The sequence below is a fragment of the Bacillus rossius genome (genome assembly GCF_032445375.1).
Source record: "Bacillus rossius redtenbacheri isolate Brsri chromosome 4 unlocalized genomic scaffold, Brsri_v3 Brsri_v3_scf4_2, whole genome shotgun sequence".
Classification (NCBI taxonomy): domain Eukaryota; kingdom Metazoa; phylum Arthropoda; class Insecta; order Phasmatodea; family Bacillidae; genus Bacillus; species Bacillus rossius.
Genome location: NW_026962011.1, coordinates 25,116,520 through 25,134,864, shown reverse-complemented (window position 1 = coordinate 25,134,864; position 18,345 = coordinate 25,116,520). Strand labels below are relative to the sequence as shown.

Sequence of the window (18,345 nt, the reverse complement as noted above, 5' to 3'; positions counted from 1 at the left end):
AGGAGCGTCCAATAGAAGTCAGTAAGAGCTGTAACTCTGAAATTAATAAACCTATTTACGTGATTTTAATTATAATTTGCTCGTATGTGAGCACTGAGTGGTGCTAGTTAAGGGTAATAACTATAAAATGAATAACTTTGGGTTTACAGCCATTAATCGCAACATACCTAAGCGAAAACAGGTTGTGTTGGAGAAGCGAAAAAAAATAATAATGAAACGCCCAAGAAAAAGCAATTTAAAATGCAAAGAAATGTCGTAGGTATTGAATGAGGCCAAAAGTAGCCGAGAGAAATGAGCCAGTTGGGCAAAATGAGCCCCCAAAAAGGCACTTTTGCACTCGAGCGAGCCTCAGCCTTCTACCTCGCGAGAAGCGACGGGGAATGCAGACAATTGATTGGTAATGGACATGTATATGCTCTCTGATGATTCTGATGTTGATACGGAGTCAGTTGAGCCAGTGGTTGCGAACGACGGACCGAGTTTGTCGCGGTTTGGTGCCGTAATTTTTCTGGCGTGGCCGCCCGACCGTCAAGTAAGACGTTCATCGAATCCATGTAAAAAAATATATATATAGCGACTTCAATTTTGTTGAATTATTTTATTTATTTCATACGTAAAATTCCCGTTCAGCGCGATGGAAATTCATGAAACAAACCCCTGGCGGCTGTAGTACAAAATACAGCCAAATAATTTTTTTTTTTTTTTTTTTTTTTCGCTGAATGTTCTTTCGGCAGATATTTCTTAAGGTGCACAACGCAAGTCTCTCGACAATTCCACTTTTAAATTCATCAAAATCGAAAATGTAAACAATATAGAGGAAATAATCGAGGAAGACTGGCAACCGCTCTGGTTCAACCGCATACTGTGACATCGGCATCATGCCTTTTGCGTAACCGAGCGACGTAAAACACGGTCCAAAAGGAAACATACATATTATTGCTGCTTGGCATGTTGGGCCAATAAGACGTCAATTTTGTTGGTAAAGCTTACAGAAAGTGCAAACAAACATAAGTTTCGCTGTATGGCGAGCCAGGTGTTGTATCTTGTAGCGTCAGGTCACGTGGTGATGTGTGGGCAGAGCTCGGAACACGCGCAAATTACACTGAAAATAAAAATACAAAATCATTCGTGTCGTAGCTACAAAATATTTTTTTTTTGTTGTTTCAGACACTACTAAAAAGTTTGAGAGAGACTACAAAATAATTTTGTTGTTTCAAATGAACAATTAATCAGCGACAACAAAATTTTCCTGACACCACTGTATTGTTTTGGTGTCAGCTTTAAATGTGTGTGTTGATAAAAACATTTTTAGTGGCCAATTCCCCTCTCCCCTCTCCGACCCGGTTTCAACCCTCGAGTTTGTGTTTCTGTTGACTCGCGACACGCAGCCCGGGGTGAGGTTTCGCTCTCGGCGCGATAGGACTGTCGTATTATCGCAATCGGCGGGCTCTGATCCGAGCCAACCAGTTCATGGCACGTTTGCCACACCGTGCTGCGAGCTTTGCAACTTCCTTCTCACTTTGCTTTTCACTCTCCCACCCACCACCCCAACTACCACGCCCTTGTCGTTCCCTAGGCGGCCTGGCAGCAAATGGATCAAGGAAGGCGGAAAATCCGAATCGAAAAATCAAAAAAAAAAAAATTTTGCGAGTGAGTTGGGGGAGAAGAGATGATCCCCCTGCGACTGGAGCATCCGAGGGCGCATCCTCCACGGAAAGTCACTCGAATCTGGAGATCGTGTTTCCCATCTGCATAACGAGGGGCATCATTAGAACTGTCGATCTCCGAGTCGGCGTCTGCGGTGTGTAACACGGATGCGAGGCGGAAAAAAAAACCCTCCACTCCTGGCATTCGTCTTTCAACTGGTTTTCAGAAGCAAGGGGAAAGAAAATTTTATTGAAAGCTTCTGAATTGCATGATTAAATTTTCAAATGATTATCGAACCTCGGGATTTATGGAAATATTTAAAATTCGTGAAGATTCGTATAAAAATGAAATTTAAGAGCCTCGATGTAATTGAATCATTTGACGAAATTAGTAAGACGTCATTTAAGTGATTTTCTCGTTGCTTAAGCTCAGTTGGATTGCTTCGAGAAAAACCATGAATATATACGTACATAGCATATAAGTCCATTGAAAAGTTACATTCGGGGTTGTGTTTGTCAAAGGAGGCAATTTTATTTTTTTAGATATGAAGGGGGGGTTAGTGTAAAGTTAAATCGATGTTTGTGGGGTTTCAACCCTTGTCCCCCGACCGTCATCTTGGAAAAAGAGGTTCAAATGGTTTTTACGGTTTATCTGCCAAACTATAGGTCTCACAAAAGAAATTATATTTTGTTGTAAATAGAATTATCTACAACTTTTGTCCAGTAACATTTAGTCGTAGAACCATAAATAAGAAGGTTATAAGCAAAAATCCATAAAGATTTGAGAAAAAAATATATATTTGACGATATAACTTTTTTCTAATCATTTTACAAAAAAAATGATATCAGACCATTTTTATAGATGGTGTTTTAAGGGACCATTTTGTTATAGACATTTTTTAATTTATTTATTAGTTAATGTTTTACAGCGCTGCGGGTTCGAACCGAGGACTCCGAGCTCCGTGCAGTAAATAGATGCTTTTTTTAATTTTTTATTAAAATTTTACTAAATGAATTTTTTATAAATTTTAAATTTTTTTCCATTAAAATCGGATAGTAAAAAAGTTAAAGATGGCGGGCGTAAACGGAAATTGCAACGGTGACGTCATAATTCAAAATGGCGGAAACAAAATGCCGGAATATTCGAGAAAACAAAATGACGTCATCCAAAATGGCGGATCCAAGATGGCGGATCCAAGATGTCGGATCCAAAATGGCCGCCGGGGTCAAGGTCAAGATCAAAGGTCAAGGTCACGGTACTACTTGTCCCGTTACGCACAATGTCCCGTTACTCTGTGTCCCGTTACGCTTATCCAAGATGGCCACCGTGACGTCACAATCCAAGATGGTGGATCGGCACCTGGCACCACCGCCTGTCGCCTGTTTCAGGAAATACATTCACATACTACTTTTATTATATAGATGTTACAATTTTATTTAAAATATCAGTTTTGGTTAAACATATTACATGTTTACAGTTGGCAGCTGACATTTAAGTTATAAAATCACGACCACCTCTGCTGACTGCGTACTAAGATCAACTAAGCTTGTTCGACTTCATACCAAATATCGTAATATGACAAAATAGGAAACTCTGGTCAATTATAATTGGCGAAACGCGAGACCATTTACTAGATTGCTTTCCTGCTAGGTTCACTCCACGCCGTTAGATGCCGTTACTCCCACGCACTTAAAACACATTGTAAGATAACGTAGTTACACTCCACGTCACCAGGTTCGCTATTAACACTTATCTCGCGTATTTCTTAAAGAGTTTCCCATATTGTCCCTGTCTATACTCAGAGAATAAACCACCGCAATCAATCACCAGCTAGCTCTTAAGTAGTCTTACGTTTTATGTAGAGTTGCTTGGCTTCTGGGTTGTAGGTGCATCTAAGGTGAAGATGTCACCGACGTTTCGACCGACGTTGCAGTCGCCATCATCAGGGAGCATTAAAAGGCAGGAGAACTTGCAATAACCTTGATGAAGGCCTGCAACGTCGACCGAAACGTCGATGATGTCAGCCTTCGACGCGGCTACAAACCCAGAGGCAGAGCAAATTCCAGACATTTGTCGCGAAAGCCTACGATATTTACATGTTTTACGCATGTCATGTGGGATTTGGTAACAAATTATACGTGATATAAAGGTATTTTTTTATTTGCTATCAATAAAATATATAAGTAGTTAGAAAAATATTGATATTCACACAACTAATAGGCCTACGCTATTTCATAAATGTAGTATCATTAAACATCATGTGAGGATTAAAAAGTTAAATAATATTAATTGTTTGTGATAATTTCTAGGCAGAGAGCATAGTACGAGTAAAATTCAAACGAATTCGCTATCTTAGGTAGTGTAGGTTTATAGTTTTACGGACATGAGTTTTCGATAAGATCCGGCCACTCGGTTTAGCAGACCAGAATAAACATTTTGAAGAGCCCACATTTTCCTCGTTCTACCAGTGGTTACTAAAAATAAACTGCAAGCACTCGCGGTAATCTACACAAACACGACTGCACAGCCTTTGACCATGATCATTTCTTCGTCAGACCACTTTCGTTTGCAGCGCTATAAAACTGTTTCTGACCAGCAGAGAGGATCTTTTAATAAGGTCCATTGCTTATACCTGGGAGGAAATAACGACGTGGTAAACAAACCAGACTGCGGATTTTCACGTTGTCCCTTTCAGTTTACAAGCAGAGTCTAATAAAACTGGTAGACAAATGTAATTTTCCTTGAGAACTTGATTAGCTTTTTCTGTGATAATTGGCTGCTGTACATAAGAAAAACATGAGTTGTGCAAATGTGGTGTGTACATTATTTTGGATTTTGGTTTTTTAATATTTTAAGACTGACTCGAATTCCTCCACAACTTGTTAGCCTAACCCACACAATGAAAATATAGATTCCAAAGCAAAAAATAAATGTACGATGCAAGTGTATACAAAATTAATTACACAGTTGACGAACGCCAGATATTTTGTCGTAATTCTTTATTATTGGCGAGACAACTAGAAATCTACCATATTGCGATTTCCTCTGGATGATTACATTGCCCGAACAAAGGTACCTAAGAAAATTTGCAAAAGTAAGCATATGTCCTGTTTTCTAAATTACCGAGCAAACCTGTTGGAAAACTGGTTCAAAACAACGCCCATAAGTGCACAGAAAAATAAACTTACCCATGTATTAGCAGGAGGTGGTCATACTAGACTCCAAACAAATAAATAGGAAAATGTAGATTCAGTGATAGATAACAATTTTATGTAATATCCTAGAGTCGGCGATCATCCAAAAAAATCAAATAAATTCCGAAATGACATTTGTCTAACAGATGTCTTTTAGTATTTTAAATTTTGTAACCTAACCGAACGTTCACTTCATTTTACGGTAGTTGATATGAACCTTAACTTACTAATCGTTCACACCTAAGATAACTCGATCAAAATTATTTAAGCGTGTTTTTAATGTAGCATATATAACCTCCCCCACATTTCAAAACCATAAACTACTGGTAAACGTTTTGAAATTTTAAAAGCATATTTACAAAATCATTCAGTATAATTCACCGACGTTTCGGTCGACACTGCTCCCTGACGATGGCGACTTCAGTTTCGACCGAAATGTCGGTGAATTATTCGCCAAGGACATGGCTACAACCCAGAAGTCAAGCTACTTCGGACAATGGCCGTGAAAGACTGCGAACATATCATTCAGCATAGTGAGATGATCTATAAAATACTATTTTCAGAATTTTGTTAATTTTTTTTCTTTTTCTGGAGAGCACCTGTACCCTGTTACAATAAATTGATAAAGTAGGAATAGAGACCTGTAAAACTCGCGGGTTCATTTCGTGTTTTGCTAAAATTAAAATAATTATACCTTAGTGCTGCTTCTGTCATTGGCCCACTGTTAATCTGGAGGACTGAGAGCCAATTAGATACCCTCACTCATAGCAGTGTCGAATCACAGGCCACCCAGTCGAGACGACTCACAAGTCAGCAGCCAATGAACAGTTGGCATTTGCCCGAGTGTGTAGAGGATATGGGAGTCCATCCTGAAGGTCATTGAACCCGCTAATTTTTCCGGTCTCTAAGCAGGAAGTTTCGCCTCTGCGCGGCGTGCTGCTCTGTGCCCTGGGGACTTGTTCCCGCGCGGCGCGTGTGTTAGGGCGCGGGTCCCAAGTCGCGGCGGGCGTCGCGGGGTTGTTTACCGAGGCGAGCTCGCCCTGCGCAGCGTCACGCGCGAGTTTACACGCGTCGCCGTGGTCGAGTAAACAGCGGCGAGCCCGGGCCCGCGGGAGACGGACGTCGTCGCAGGTGCGCGGGAGATCGTACCTACAGGGGCAGCCGAAAATCGAACACCATCAGTGGATGATAATGTTCGCAGGATTTCACGGCCATTGTCTGGGTTGTAGCCGCGTCCGAGGCGAATGATTCGCCGACGTTTCGGTCGACACTGCAGTCGCCATCGTCAGTCGCTGAATAGGTAACTGCTCCCTGATGATGGCGACTGCAATGTCGACCGAAACGTCAGTGAAATATCCGCCAAGTACGCAGCTACAACCCAGAAGCCAAGCTACACCATCAGTGGATTTTAAATAACATAATTTTGGTTATAAACTAATTAATGCATTATGATTGAATTAATCTTTTAATAATAAGTTTAATAAAATATTGTTAAAAAAACTAAGAGGTTTGTAAATTTTTTAATGACGATATAGCTTGTTTTTTAAGGTTTTAGAAACATGTTTTATAAATTTGTATACATTTACACAAATTATTTTTCAAAAAATACCTTCACACTAATACAATTGTTTTTTTTTTTTTTTTTTTGTAAAATATTCTCATCTGAAAGAAAAAATGTTAATTAAAATAATATCAGTTCGTTCAGAGAAAAATAAAAATTATCGATTTTCTTAATATAACATTTGCTATCATTGCGTCAAGAGACTTGAATGATAGTTTTGAAAAAATATATGTATTGCAGTTAAGGCGCAATTTCTTACACAACTACAGAGACAATTATTGTAACATTAAATTCTTTAAACTAATTTTTTTTTAATAAATGGAACAGAAATATTAATGTAAGATTGCATACATTTGTACATTTATACATTTAAATGAAAACAAATGTATCACTAAATAATAGTGTTCGCAGTAATACTGGGTTCTGATTCTTACCCGAGCAATTATACTTTGTGTTCTCACAGTACCTCCAGCAGTTATAATTATATGTAAACAATTCCCTAAATAGCTTACCGGTATTAACAACGCACATTAATGAGTACGGTAAAACAATATAAAGTCAAATTGTTAAATACTGTATTATTTTTTCAGTGGTTTAAATAAATTATGCTTGAATGAAACATCAAACAAAATATAAAATTATGTGTCAATTATTGTAAGAAATACTCAGTATTATTTTTAAATGGGTATTTCATATATGCAAAAACTATCTGACGTTAACCGGCTTTGCCCGGACTAAACACATAATGTAAGGAACATCACTACCGAATTTCAAGTCTATAGGAGATACAATTGAAAAACCTGTAAATTTTGATTTTAAAGTCCCATTGATTACAATACCGGTGAATCAAAATTACGCATCAGCAAAACCGGGTCGCCAATCTTCAGCATCATTGTGTGGGACGGCAGTTGACCCCTATTCAAGACGTGACAGACGCACCAAACGATAGCGCGTTACAAATTATTCAATGCAACGCCATCTATTGACGAAGTTTTATAAACTGAACAGTTAAAAGCGCCTTTAGTTCGCTAGCAGCCGCGAGCTTTACTAAGCGGATGGATTTCGCCAAGGATAAGGATAGGAAGTTGCGAGAAATAATCTTACTATATGACCGTGTGACAGACGTTAATAAATGACAGAAACTCATTTTTCGTGAGTCCATGACCTATATTCTATGTTTTTCTATTATAAAAGTGAATTTATCTCTGTTTAACTCCTTTGGGGATGGAATTTCACAATTATAGGTAGTGTATGAAACTCTTCAGCCCATAAACTATATATATGAAAAAAAATCATGTCTATCCGTTGCTACGTTGCTTCGTAAAAAAAGGACAAACAGATAAACACACTTTCGCATTCATATTATTTATAGGGATTACAAGGAAGTGCACTGTTGAAAATTTTCACCTTAAATTTACGAGTAAATCATGGTTACAAATTGTGGAGGGATGTTCGTAACTTTACGACTGTCTTCATAAATTTACGGACACTGACTGAACTGGCTTTGAACATTAATCCAAAAGAATATTCTTGGTATATTTCCAAAAAATTCAAAAACCTGTTAAGTCTACAGTAAGAACACTCTTCTTTTGAAGAACCATAAAACTCTGGAGTCGAGACACGGTGTAGTTTCTATTAAAATACAGTTATTTGAAATCACGAAGAAGTCTTCGTTTATTTGAGTTGAATTCTTCGTTGAAATGTCCTTACATTTACTGTAATTTCTAACCGCGAACTGATGAGAGCGTATAGTGAGAAAAAAAAATAATGAAGAAAAAAAATGTTCCAGCCTGCATTGTCGTGACCAGGATTCGAACCTGGGTTATTGCGGCCACAACGCAATGTACTAACCACTATACGATCACGGCTACCGCGGCTGCTGCTACTTCACAGCTCTCTTCCAGGAGTCTTTCTTGTCCGACACTGACCAGTCACTCATGACCGCTTCGCACGAAGGCTTTTCGCCGCCGCGGTTGAGCGAAGGACAGCTTGTTCCGTCGCGCGCCGCTCTCCGGTTCGACGACGACATGTAAGCGGACACTGATACGTGGATCACGGAACAGAGTACCTAGAGCGGACGCGTGCAAACACGGACCCGAGGTATCAGTACCCGTTCTGTAACGGCACGGACACGGGAGACGGGATCTACCCGGAAAATTTCCTCATCACGTCTCTGCTGCTTCCTCGATACACGGGAAGGTAGCATATTGCAACCAGTGAGATTGCATTTCAAGGTTACGAAATAGATAATTGATTTAATTGAAATATACTTACATAAAAAAATTGACTACAAACTTATAACAGAACTCTAGATATGCTTTACTTCAAACAATTTTTTAACGTATTTAGAACATAAACCAACACGGATACCACCGCAAGCACAAGTACTCGTATTGGTCTCACGGAGTGACGTAAACGGAAGAGCTCAGTATTGCCGGGTCCGTCTTTGTCTGCGTGCTACTTTAGACGCTCTGTTCCGTGTGATCCGTCTACTGTTACGTGATACGTCTGTCTCTGTAGCCGTGTCATTGTATAACGGGCCTTGGCTGGACATACGCCATTCTCATCCGTTCGCACGTTAACCCGTGCAACCCATGGAGTTGGGAATTGATAATTCTCGGAAGACGGCATGCTGTGACGTAACTGAAATCATTTTTTTTTGCCTTGTTATTGCCGGGGAATTTTCAAGGGGGCGACTGAAAAGTATCCAATCGGAATTGCTACCATTCCGTAAATTATACATCCTCATGTGCCCAGAGCAATCCGGAATGGTTACCATTCAGGATTTACTGGCAAATATCGTATAATTGCACATCCTGAAAAGTATCCACTGTATGAATGGTTACCATTCCGGCTTTTACTGCAAATGTGCTGCTAGAAAAAATCCGGAAAAGTGTCCTCAGTGTGAATGGTTACCATTCCGGATTGGATAGTTTTCCGTGTTCGTCTGCAAAATACGGAAAAGTATCCGCTGTCGGAATGGTAACCATTCCAGTTTTGTGTGCGCAGATATAAAAGTAGCTCCTAAAATCCTGAATGGTTACCATTCCGGTTTTTTTGCCAATGCACTTAATTTAAAATACTGAAAAATTCCCGCAGTGTGAATGGTTACCATTCCGGGTTTATTTGACAATGCATTTACTTTAAAAATCCTGAAAAATGCCCGCAGCCTTAATAGTTACCATTCCCGTTTTCGTCGCTGTTTCACATCTCATAATAATCCTGAAAACTATCCATTCGGAAAAGTATCCGCTAAGGGCGCGTGCAGTTGACTAATTTACCCGTTGCTAGATGGCAGCAGTGTTATCTGTACACGAGAGATGGCGTGCATAAAACATTTGTATATGAATTTGTGATCAATTATAATATATTTTCTTATAGAAAGATTTACTACCCATATCATACTAATGGAAAAAAATTAAGCCACATCTCCCATTTACAGTAATGGTAAATAAAAAAAATTCAGTGAAAATTTATTACAATGCTGTATAATGTACCGGAGAGAAAATGAATAGCACCGATGGTTTCCCGACTCTCGCACGCAACGTAAAACTGATATACCCGTACTTCGCTACGGCAGTCTACAGGCAGATCACTCTTGCGCCGCTCATTATACATGCCCCTCCTTGTAGGTACGCCACTGCCGGGCGATGCCCGTTGCCATGGAGACGCAGAAGGCATGAACAATGCAAAATCCTGTTCTCATGCAGACAAAGTACCCACTGTTGCCTGGTTTTAACCACCCATGGGATCTAATTTTCGGAAAATGTCATCCTGCGTAACATAAGGAACATTACTGTGAAGTTTCAAGTCTGTAAAATATATATACTTGAAAAAAAGGGCAATTTTTGATATTTAAAGTACCCGCCAAAATTTCAACGATGATGAGAACTGCACTAACAATGAAATAGTCGTTACCATAGAGACGAATGAAGCATCAACAAAGCAACAGCCGTTGTCATGGTGATTTCCTACCAAAAACTAGAAATTTTGATATATTACGCCCCCGAAACTCCCCTTGGGATCGGATTTCCGCAGAATCCGTTCTTAGTGAGCGTCTACATCACAAAATGAGTAACTATGCTAAATTTCAAGTCAATCGGGTGTATAGTTTTATAGATCTCGTGATGAGTGAGTCAGTGAGTGGTATTTTATCCCCTTGGGGGTAGAATTAATCAAAATCCTTTCTTGGCGGATGCCTACGTCATAACATCTACCTGCATGCTAAATTTCATCCCGATCCGTCCAGTGGTTTGGGCTGTGCGTTGATAGATCACTAAGTCAGTCAGTCACCTTTGAGTTATAAATATTTAGATAACCATAGCCTACTCCATAGAGATGTGTATAAAATAGAAAATGGAAGTGTAATAATAGAGTAACATTTGAAATACAGCTACATAAGTGGAACACGCGTTCATTAATAAAATAAGTGTTTGTTATATTCATAATTTTTCAATGGGCGACTTAGGCACCTTACGAAAAACATGCTTATAATTACTAAAAAGGCTCCAAACGAAAAACGGTGAAAATTTTCTTCTTCTTTTTGTCTTTTTTTTCTTTTTTGGAAAAATAAATGTTTTTGTCACTGGACTTTTTTTGATGCTATTTTGAATTTCGTACTTATGCCGTTTCAAAGATATTTGTTTCTATGCATTAAAATTTTTTGTATCAGTGAAGTATAAAATTTTATTAAAAACAGTTGGTATTTTGTAAACATGGAAACACGATGTTTAAAAATTAATTTCATGATGTTATTATCAAATTTTAACTAAGCATTTAGTATTTCAGACAATTAAGTAGATACGTAAAGGTTTTTTTTTATAAAAATACGTTAATGGCTATATATTTTTATATTTTGTAAGGTTTAGCAACAAGACAATTTTAAAATAAAATCTAATTAAAACATGACCTTACAATACAGCGCAGAGTTGGGTCCGCCGCACGCAGAAATACCAACGACTTGAACGCGGGAAAGAGATGGCGGCGCACAGAAACATGTGTCCAGTCTGCACAGCAGTTCAGAACTCCCGTTAAGCACAATTTAATATTTCACTGCCCGCAACAGCTAGGGTGCAAATCCGGTGGCAGCATAAGCATAAAATGATTCTTACGAGTTTTATAAACATTCATGCGTATCCCTCAGAAACATGAGTTTCCTCAGGACACTGTGATAATACATATTGCATTCCTAAACGAGCGTTTAAGAATTATTGGGAATTATATTCATATGTAGATATGCTTCAAAAATATGCATTTATTATTACGAAAAGTGGCAAAGACCATAAATATACAGTAATTATTTTATACTCGCTTGACCTGCCTTGAACACATTAAAATACCACCAATGAATTTCAATTGCTTAAATGAAATCTTCAAAACTATCATTTGCACAGGTGTGACAAATTACATCGCTTCCGAAATATCCCTGTCAATAAATATAGTTTAAAAAACTAAAGAAACATGCTTTTAAAGATTATCAAACTAAAAAGGAAAAAATAATTTTAAAATTTAATTTATGACAATAGTATATAAGCAATACTAGTATAAATGAGAAAAAAGCTTGAGGCGCTTTGTGCCATATTTTTTGTATATTAAGCTCCCCATGCTTTTTTCTCATTTATACTAGTATTGCTTATATACTATTGTCATAAATTAAATTTTAAAATTATTTTTTCCTTTTTAGTTTGATAATCTTTAAAAGCATGTTTCTTTAGTTTTTTAAACTATATTTATTTTTAACTTTTTAGTTTGATATTCTTTAAAAGCATGTTTTTTTAGTTTTTTAAACTATATTTATTTTTAACTTTTTAGCTTGATATTCTTTAAAAGCATGTTTTTTTTAGTTTTTTAAACTATATTTATGTATAATTATCATAGGGAAATGAGTTACCGACACTACCTATTACCATCTGAGATAACTATTTGGAGTTGCAACGTCACAAAGAAATGGTAAAGTCTCTCCGAATCATTTACAGTTAGATGTATGGATATAATCTTAGAATTTACTGGGAAAAAAAAAATTTTTTCGCCGTGGCCTGGAGTAGAACCCACGATCGCTGAATCCGAAAGCTAACGTCACAGAAGTCGCGCGCCTTAGACCGCTCGGCTAACGAGCGTAATAAAATTGGTGGGACATTTTACAATCATGAGACACTCACTCTTAGTCGAAAGAGTTACAGACGGACAGACAGAGTTACAGACGGACAGACAAACATACAGGTGAAGCTAATATAAAGCATGTAAAAAAGCATGTAAAAATAGTTAAGCAAGCTGAAAGGCTAGCACAGAGGAAGGAACAATTGAAACTGGTAAAAGTATGTGCTTTGCAAGAAAAGAAAACTTAGTCGAAAGAGTTACAGACGGACAGACAAACATACAGGTGAAGCTAATATAAAGCATGTAAAAGAATTAGTTAAACTGGTTATTAACTTCTTTGAAGACCTTTTTTTTTTGGGAGCAAAATTCTGTTTAACTCTTTTGGTCTATTCCTACACTAACGAGGCCAATACATTGTGTCCCGTAGGCCAAGTGAGGTTAATATTTGTTATTGTCTCTTTTCAAGTTTCCAAAGATTGATAGCAATGCTGATTTGATTCTTTTGTGAATTTAAATATGTTTTATTATTTTTTCCTGTTAATCTAATATAGATTTATTATTTTTATTTAATTTTTCATTCTTGATTTAATTATTTACTTAGCTAATGACCGGAATGCGTTGTAATGCCTTAATCATTTTAGTCTTTTGTAATTTGTTTGAAATAGGTACACATATACAAAGCATATCTCTATCACTATCTCTATCTAATTTTGTATCTCTCTATGTATATATCTATATCTGTCTATGTATATATATATCCATCTCTCTATAGTTTTATCTACATTACCTGTCTAGATCTCACTTTATCAATTTCTGTCTATACAACCCTCTATATTTATATCCTATATATGCCTATAACTATATATATGTAACTATAGCAATGCAAAAATATTACCAATCTATATTTTAATTTATCCATTTACCTGACACAGGTGTGACATATATATATAAAAACACGCACTGATTCGAATGCAACATTGTGTCAAATAGTAAAAGCAATCGGAGAAGACATTTCTGAGATTTAATATTTTCAACGTACGCACATTTACATTTTTTTATTTATGTAGATTTAGGGTTTATAGTACGTACACATAGTTTTTATTTTTTTATTTTTAACAGGCCTCAATACTACTAGGAAGTGTTGTTAGATCGGGCCCCGCTGGGAGCGCGACGGAGAACTGTGACGTCACGCACGCGAGTCGAGCGCCGTGCGTGAAGTGCGGCGAGTCGCGGAGTCGCGGAGTCGCGGAGTCGCGGAGTCGCGGAGTCGCGGAGTCGCGGAGTCGCGGAGTCGCGGAGTCGCGGAGTCGCGGAGTCGCGGAGTCGCGGAGTCGCGGAGTCGCGGAGTCGCGGAGTCGCGGAGTCGCGGAGTCGCGGAGTCGCGGAGTCGCGGAGTCGCGGAGTCGCGGAGTCGCGGAGTCGCGGAGTCGCGGAGTCGCGGAGTCGCGGAGTCGCGGAGTCGCGGAGTCGCGGAGTCGCGGAGTCGCGGAGTCGCGGAGTCGCGGAGTCGCGGAGTCGCGGAGTCGCGGAGTCGCGGAGTCGCGGAGTCGCGGAGTCGCGGAGTCGCGGAGTCGCGGAGTCGCGGAGTCGCGGAGTCGCGGAGTCGCGGAGTCGCGGAGTCGCGGAGTCGCGGAGTCGCGGAGTCGCGGAGTCGCGGAGTCGCGGAGTCGCGGAGTCGCGGAGTCGCGGAGTCGCGGAGTCGCGGAGTCGCGGAGTCGCGGAGTCGCGGAGTCGCGGAGTCGCGGAGTCGCGGAGTCGCGGAGTCGCGGAGTCGCGGAGTCGCGGAGTCGCGGAGTCGCGGAGTCGCGGAGTCGCGGAGTCGCGGAGTCGCGGAGTCGCGGAGTCGCGGAGTCGCGGAGTCGCGGAGTCGCGGAGTCGCGGAGTCGCGGAGTCGCGGAGTCGCGGAGTCGCGGAGTCGCGGAGTCGCGGAGTCGCGGAGTCGCGGAGTCGCGGAGTCGCGGAGTCGCGGAGTCGCGGAGTCGCGGAGTCGCGGAGTCGCGGAGTCGCGGAGTCGCGGAGTCGCGGAGTCGCGGAGTCGCGGAGTCGCGGAGTCGCGGAGTCGCGGAGTCGCGGAGTCGCGGAGTCGCGGAGTCGCGGAGTCGCGGAGTCGCGGAGTCGCGGAGTCGCGGAGTCGCGGAGTCGCGGAGTCGCGGAGTCGCGGAGTCGCGGAGTCGCGGAGTCGCGGAGTCGCGGAGTCGCGGAGTCGCGGAGTCGCGGAGTCGCGGAGTCGCGGAGTCGCGGAGTCGCGGAGTCGCGGAGTCGCGGAGTCGCGGAGTCGCGGAGTCGCGCAGCAAGGGAGTGGTCTCGTGGTAAACACTTTCGCACGCGTACTATGTGACTTTTGAGTGAAACCGCGCTGGCCAGTGCACTGGCCTGTCTATGATAACTTGTATGGCAAAGAGTTGCCTCTTTTTTTTTTTCAGTAGAGACCCCCCACCAGAAATATTTTGTCTCGAGTCCATCAAGTCAGTGCAAAAAAAAATTACTCTTACGTCGCTACCCACCACGAATTCTCACCTCGTCGACACATTTCACATTTGAAAACCTGGTTTTACAATCTGGGCGTCAGAGAAGCAACAGCCTTGGTAAAGGAAAATGAAATTACTGTGTTTATATATAAAAACTTTAATGCTCTGGTCTCTAAAGCACTGGCAATATTGCTTCCATGGTCACTGTAATAAAAACCTGCTACGTTTATGGAATGGCGAGGAAAGTTAATTTAAACTGAGATGGGCAATTTTTTATGATAATTTATGTGTTGCCATTATTACGTTACACTAATCATTGGCTTTATTTAACCATTCACCGGCAAATAAAACTGGTGCGTTAGGATTGGGACACGGCTTCGTTGTTAACGAACAAAATATTTTTTTTTAAGAATTATGAATTTTAACATAAAGTGTAGACGCCCCAGCAGGAAGTTTACGAGCATGTTTTACTATTCTTTAACGGTTATTTTCTTTGTTGTTTAATCAAGCTGCGCAGCGATAATTTTCATATAAGGCATTTTTTTTATTTAATATTGTTGATACTTAAAAAATATTATTTTATTTATTTTAATGTTAGTATGTAAGGCGTATGAGACTGTGATATTAAAACATGTTCCACAGAAAATTTACGCATTATTTAATGGAAATTTGACAATTTTTCTGGCAGTAATTGTCATATAATTTTGTATAATAAGAAATTTATTACCGAGTTTTGTTATATGTTACCTTATATAAATAATTAAACTCACTTACTTGATATTATTGTCGCAGTAGTACAAACCTGCATCTGCCGTACTTTTTAGTCTGCTCTGCTATTTCACTTTTTATGGTTTTCGCTCGACAACGTGGAATTGGGCGGGGGTTGAATTAAGAGTTGGTAGTAGACGCGTGTTAATTGTTTTGGAATTTGGACTTTTTTTTTCTCGATTGTAACCTTCGCCAAGCGAATGTCTGGCTCATGGGCTTTCGTTACTTTTGTTTACAAAGGGGGCTACACGGAATTTATCAAACATTTCAACAAGTGGGTCATCATGTATATTCTGATAGACATATTTTATGGCTATGAAATATATCGATCTTATGATATTTTTATATTATATAATAATATTATTTAAATATTATTTCTATGAGAGGTAAAACAGGCCAGAAAGGATAGCACAATTATTTCATACATTTTTATTTTTAAATAATACTAACACTATCTATTAAATCACAAAAATTTAAAAATCTATCCACAATAATTGACTCAACCCACTACAGCTCGGCTCGACAGTGGCTCTCTCTGCTGATCGTCTCTTACCGCGCAGACTTCCATCCCAATACACCTGCCTCACACTATTCACTCGTCCGCCGCACACACAACACCGTCCCGATGCACCAGTCTCCGCACACGAAGCCCGTCGCTCGTCGACCGCCATCGCTCACCAAGAGCTCACTCCCCCTCCTCACTTCACTCACTCTCACCAGTCTCGCGCTCGCTCGCCGGTGTCGCCACCTGCCTCTGTCACTCTCACACTGGAGGTCCGAGTCGTCTCATTTACCTGCGAAGTTCCGGCCCTGAAAGGTTCTCGTAGCCCTCCGAAGTGTTGCTTCGCCAGAATTCCCCCGACTTACACGAAACAGCGAGAACAATGGCGTCCTAGTCACGCCACTTCACGCAGACGGTGCTCTCGGAGGACGGGCAGAACACACCGGGCGAGACAGTAAGGCACCAAGGCTTCTTGGAAAGGCATTTTGAAGGGCGGAGACGGGCATTACCTGGGTCGCAGCGGGGTTTCCCCATAGATAAGCGTGGCTTGGTATTACAATAATAGAATAAGATTATTATCGCATAAAATATAAAAAATAGTAATTTAGTTAAAACAAATAAAATTTATAATTATATATCAGAAATTGACGAAGTTTGCGTAAAAGGGTGGATTGCCACGGGCGATTCTACATGTGAACCAAATGCCTCATTGCTATGTAGTGAACCGACTTAGAGTCTTTGATGCATTAACGAATTATGACCTAAGGGTCCCGCCTACCCGGACACACATACAGTGAGTAAAACTTCAGATAATTCCACGCGATTTGGAAACTGCTAAACTGATAAGAGTGGTGTCTGTCTGTTTACGAAAAGTATTTCAGAATTCGCTGAGGGCGGAGGGTAGTTCTGTAACCGTATTTCGTTTTTGAACTGTATTTTGAGGAGAGTGAAATAGGGATAAAAAGGCGTGTTTTCTGATTTTTTTTTTTTTACATAATAGCCGATTCTTGAAAGCATTCAATGGACATTACATTGCATTTTGAAGTTATACTTCTAATGCGACTTCCAACAAGGTTGCGTTAAACGTTTAACGCTCTTGGGGAGGAGGAATAGAAAGAGAGAGCGAGAGTGAATACTATTGTAAGGAACTACGTAAGTACAGAGTAAGAAAAAAATAAATATCCTGACAGTTTGTAGTGTCGCCATATTTGTTTCAAATTTCAATATCATTTTTGTATATTACAATTTAAATTGCAGAAAAAAATCATATTTCATAGACCCATAAATAGTGAGTGTGTGTCATTTCTCTATGTCCACGAGGTCTCGCCGCGTCAATTTTCTCCTTGGGGCGAACCCGTCCGCTTAATTAAATAAACAGCTTTTATATTTGAATGATTTCATGATTTATTTCATGGAAATATGCTCTCATAAAAAAATTAGTTTTATAGACATTCAATAGGTCTCTCTCTCTCTCTCTCTCTCTCTCACACACTCTCTCTCTCTCTTTCTCTCTCTATTTCTCTCTGAAAATCAATCCATGAATCGTTACATATTTATTTCCTTTATTTTTAAGTTTGATTTGATACAATATGATTTCACTAAAAATCCATTTCTACCCCTTCCTATTTTCATTTCCACATTACGAATTTTCACTTCTTCCGCGCGGAGGGACTCCACGCACTATTTTTGCATGCAACTAAAAACTATTTTTTAATGATGCCAAATAAGTATAACTTCTCACGCGCGTACCTAAGTACACGCACCCATTTTTTTATCTTATTTTCTCCGCCATCTAACGTTACGGTTACCGCACAAATCTCATTGTTAGTCAGTGCACGACGAGAAGCGACAGAGGTGACACCGCGCTAGAAACACCAGCGAGCGTCGCACTTACCATCCCGCCTCGCCAAACGCACACACGCCGCTGACTAGGGAGGCCCATTAACGCACCGTCGACATCCGGATGACTATATGCTGGAGGGCTATGGGATGACTACAGATGCTGAGGGGCTGTGGGATGAGGTTGCAGAGTCGCTAGGGACAACACCCGCCTCGTTTCCCGCTTGTGAATTAATTTGCGTTTGATCCGCGCCCGGACCGCGCTAGCAA

The 18,345-nt window shown here is 40.2% G+C and overlaps 1 non-coding gene across 1 annotated transcript; it reads right to left on the bottom strand.

Annotated features, from left to right (window-relative positions):
• Positions 1 to 8,198: 8,198 nt before the first annotated feature.
• On the bottom strand, positions 8,199 to 8,270 carry Trnah-gug (transfer RNA histidin (anticodon GUG)). Its single transcript has one exon. It is a non-coding gene; the product is annotated as a tRNA-His (tRNA).
• Between the last annotated feature and the right edge of the window lie 10,075 nt (positions 8,271 to 18,345).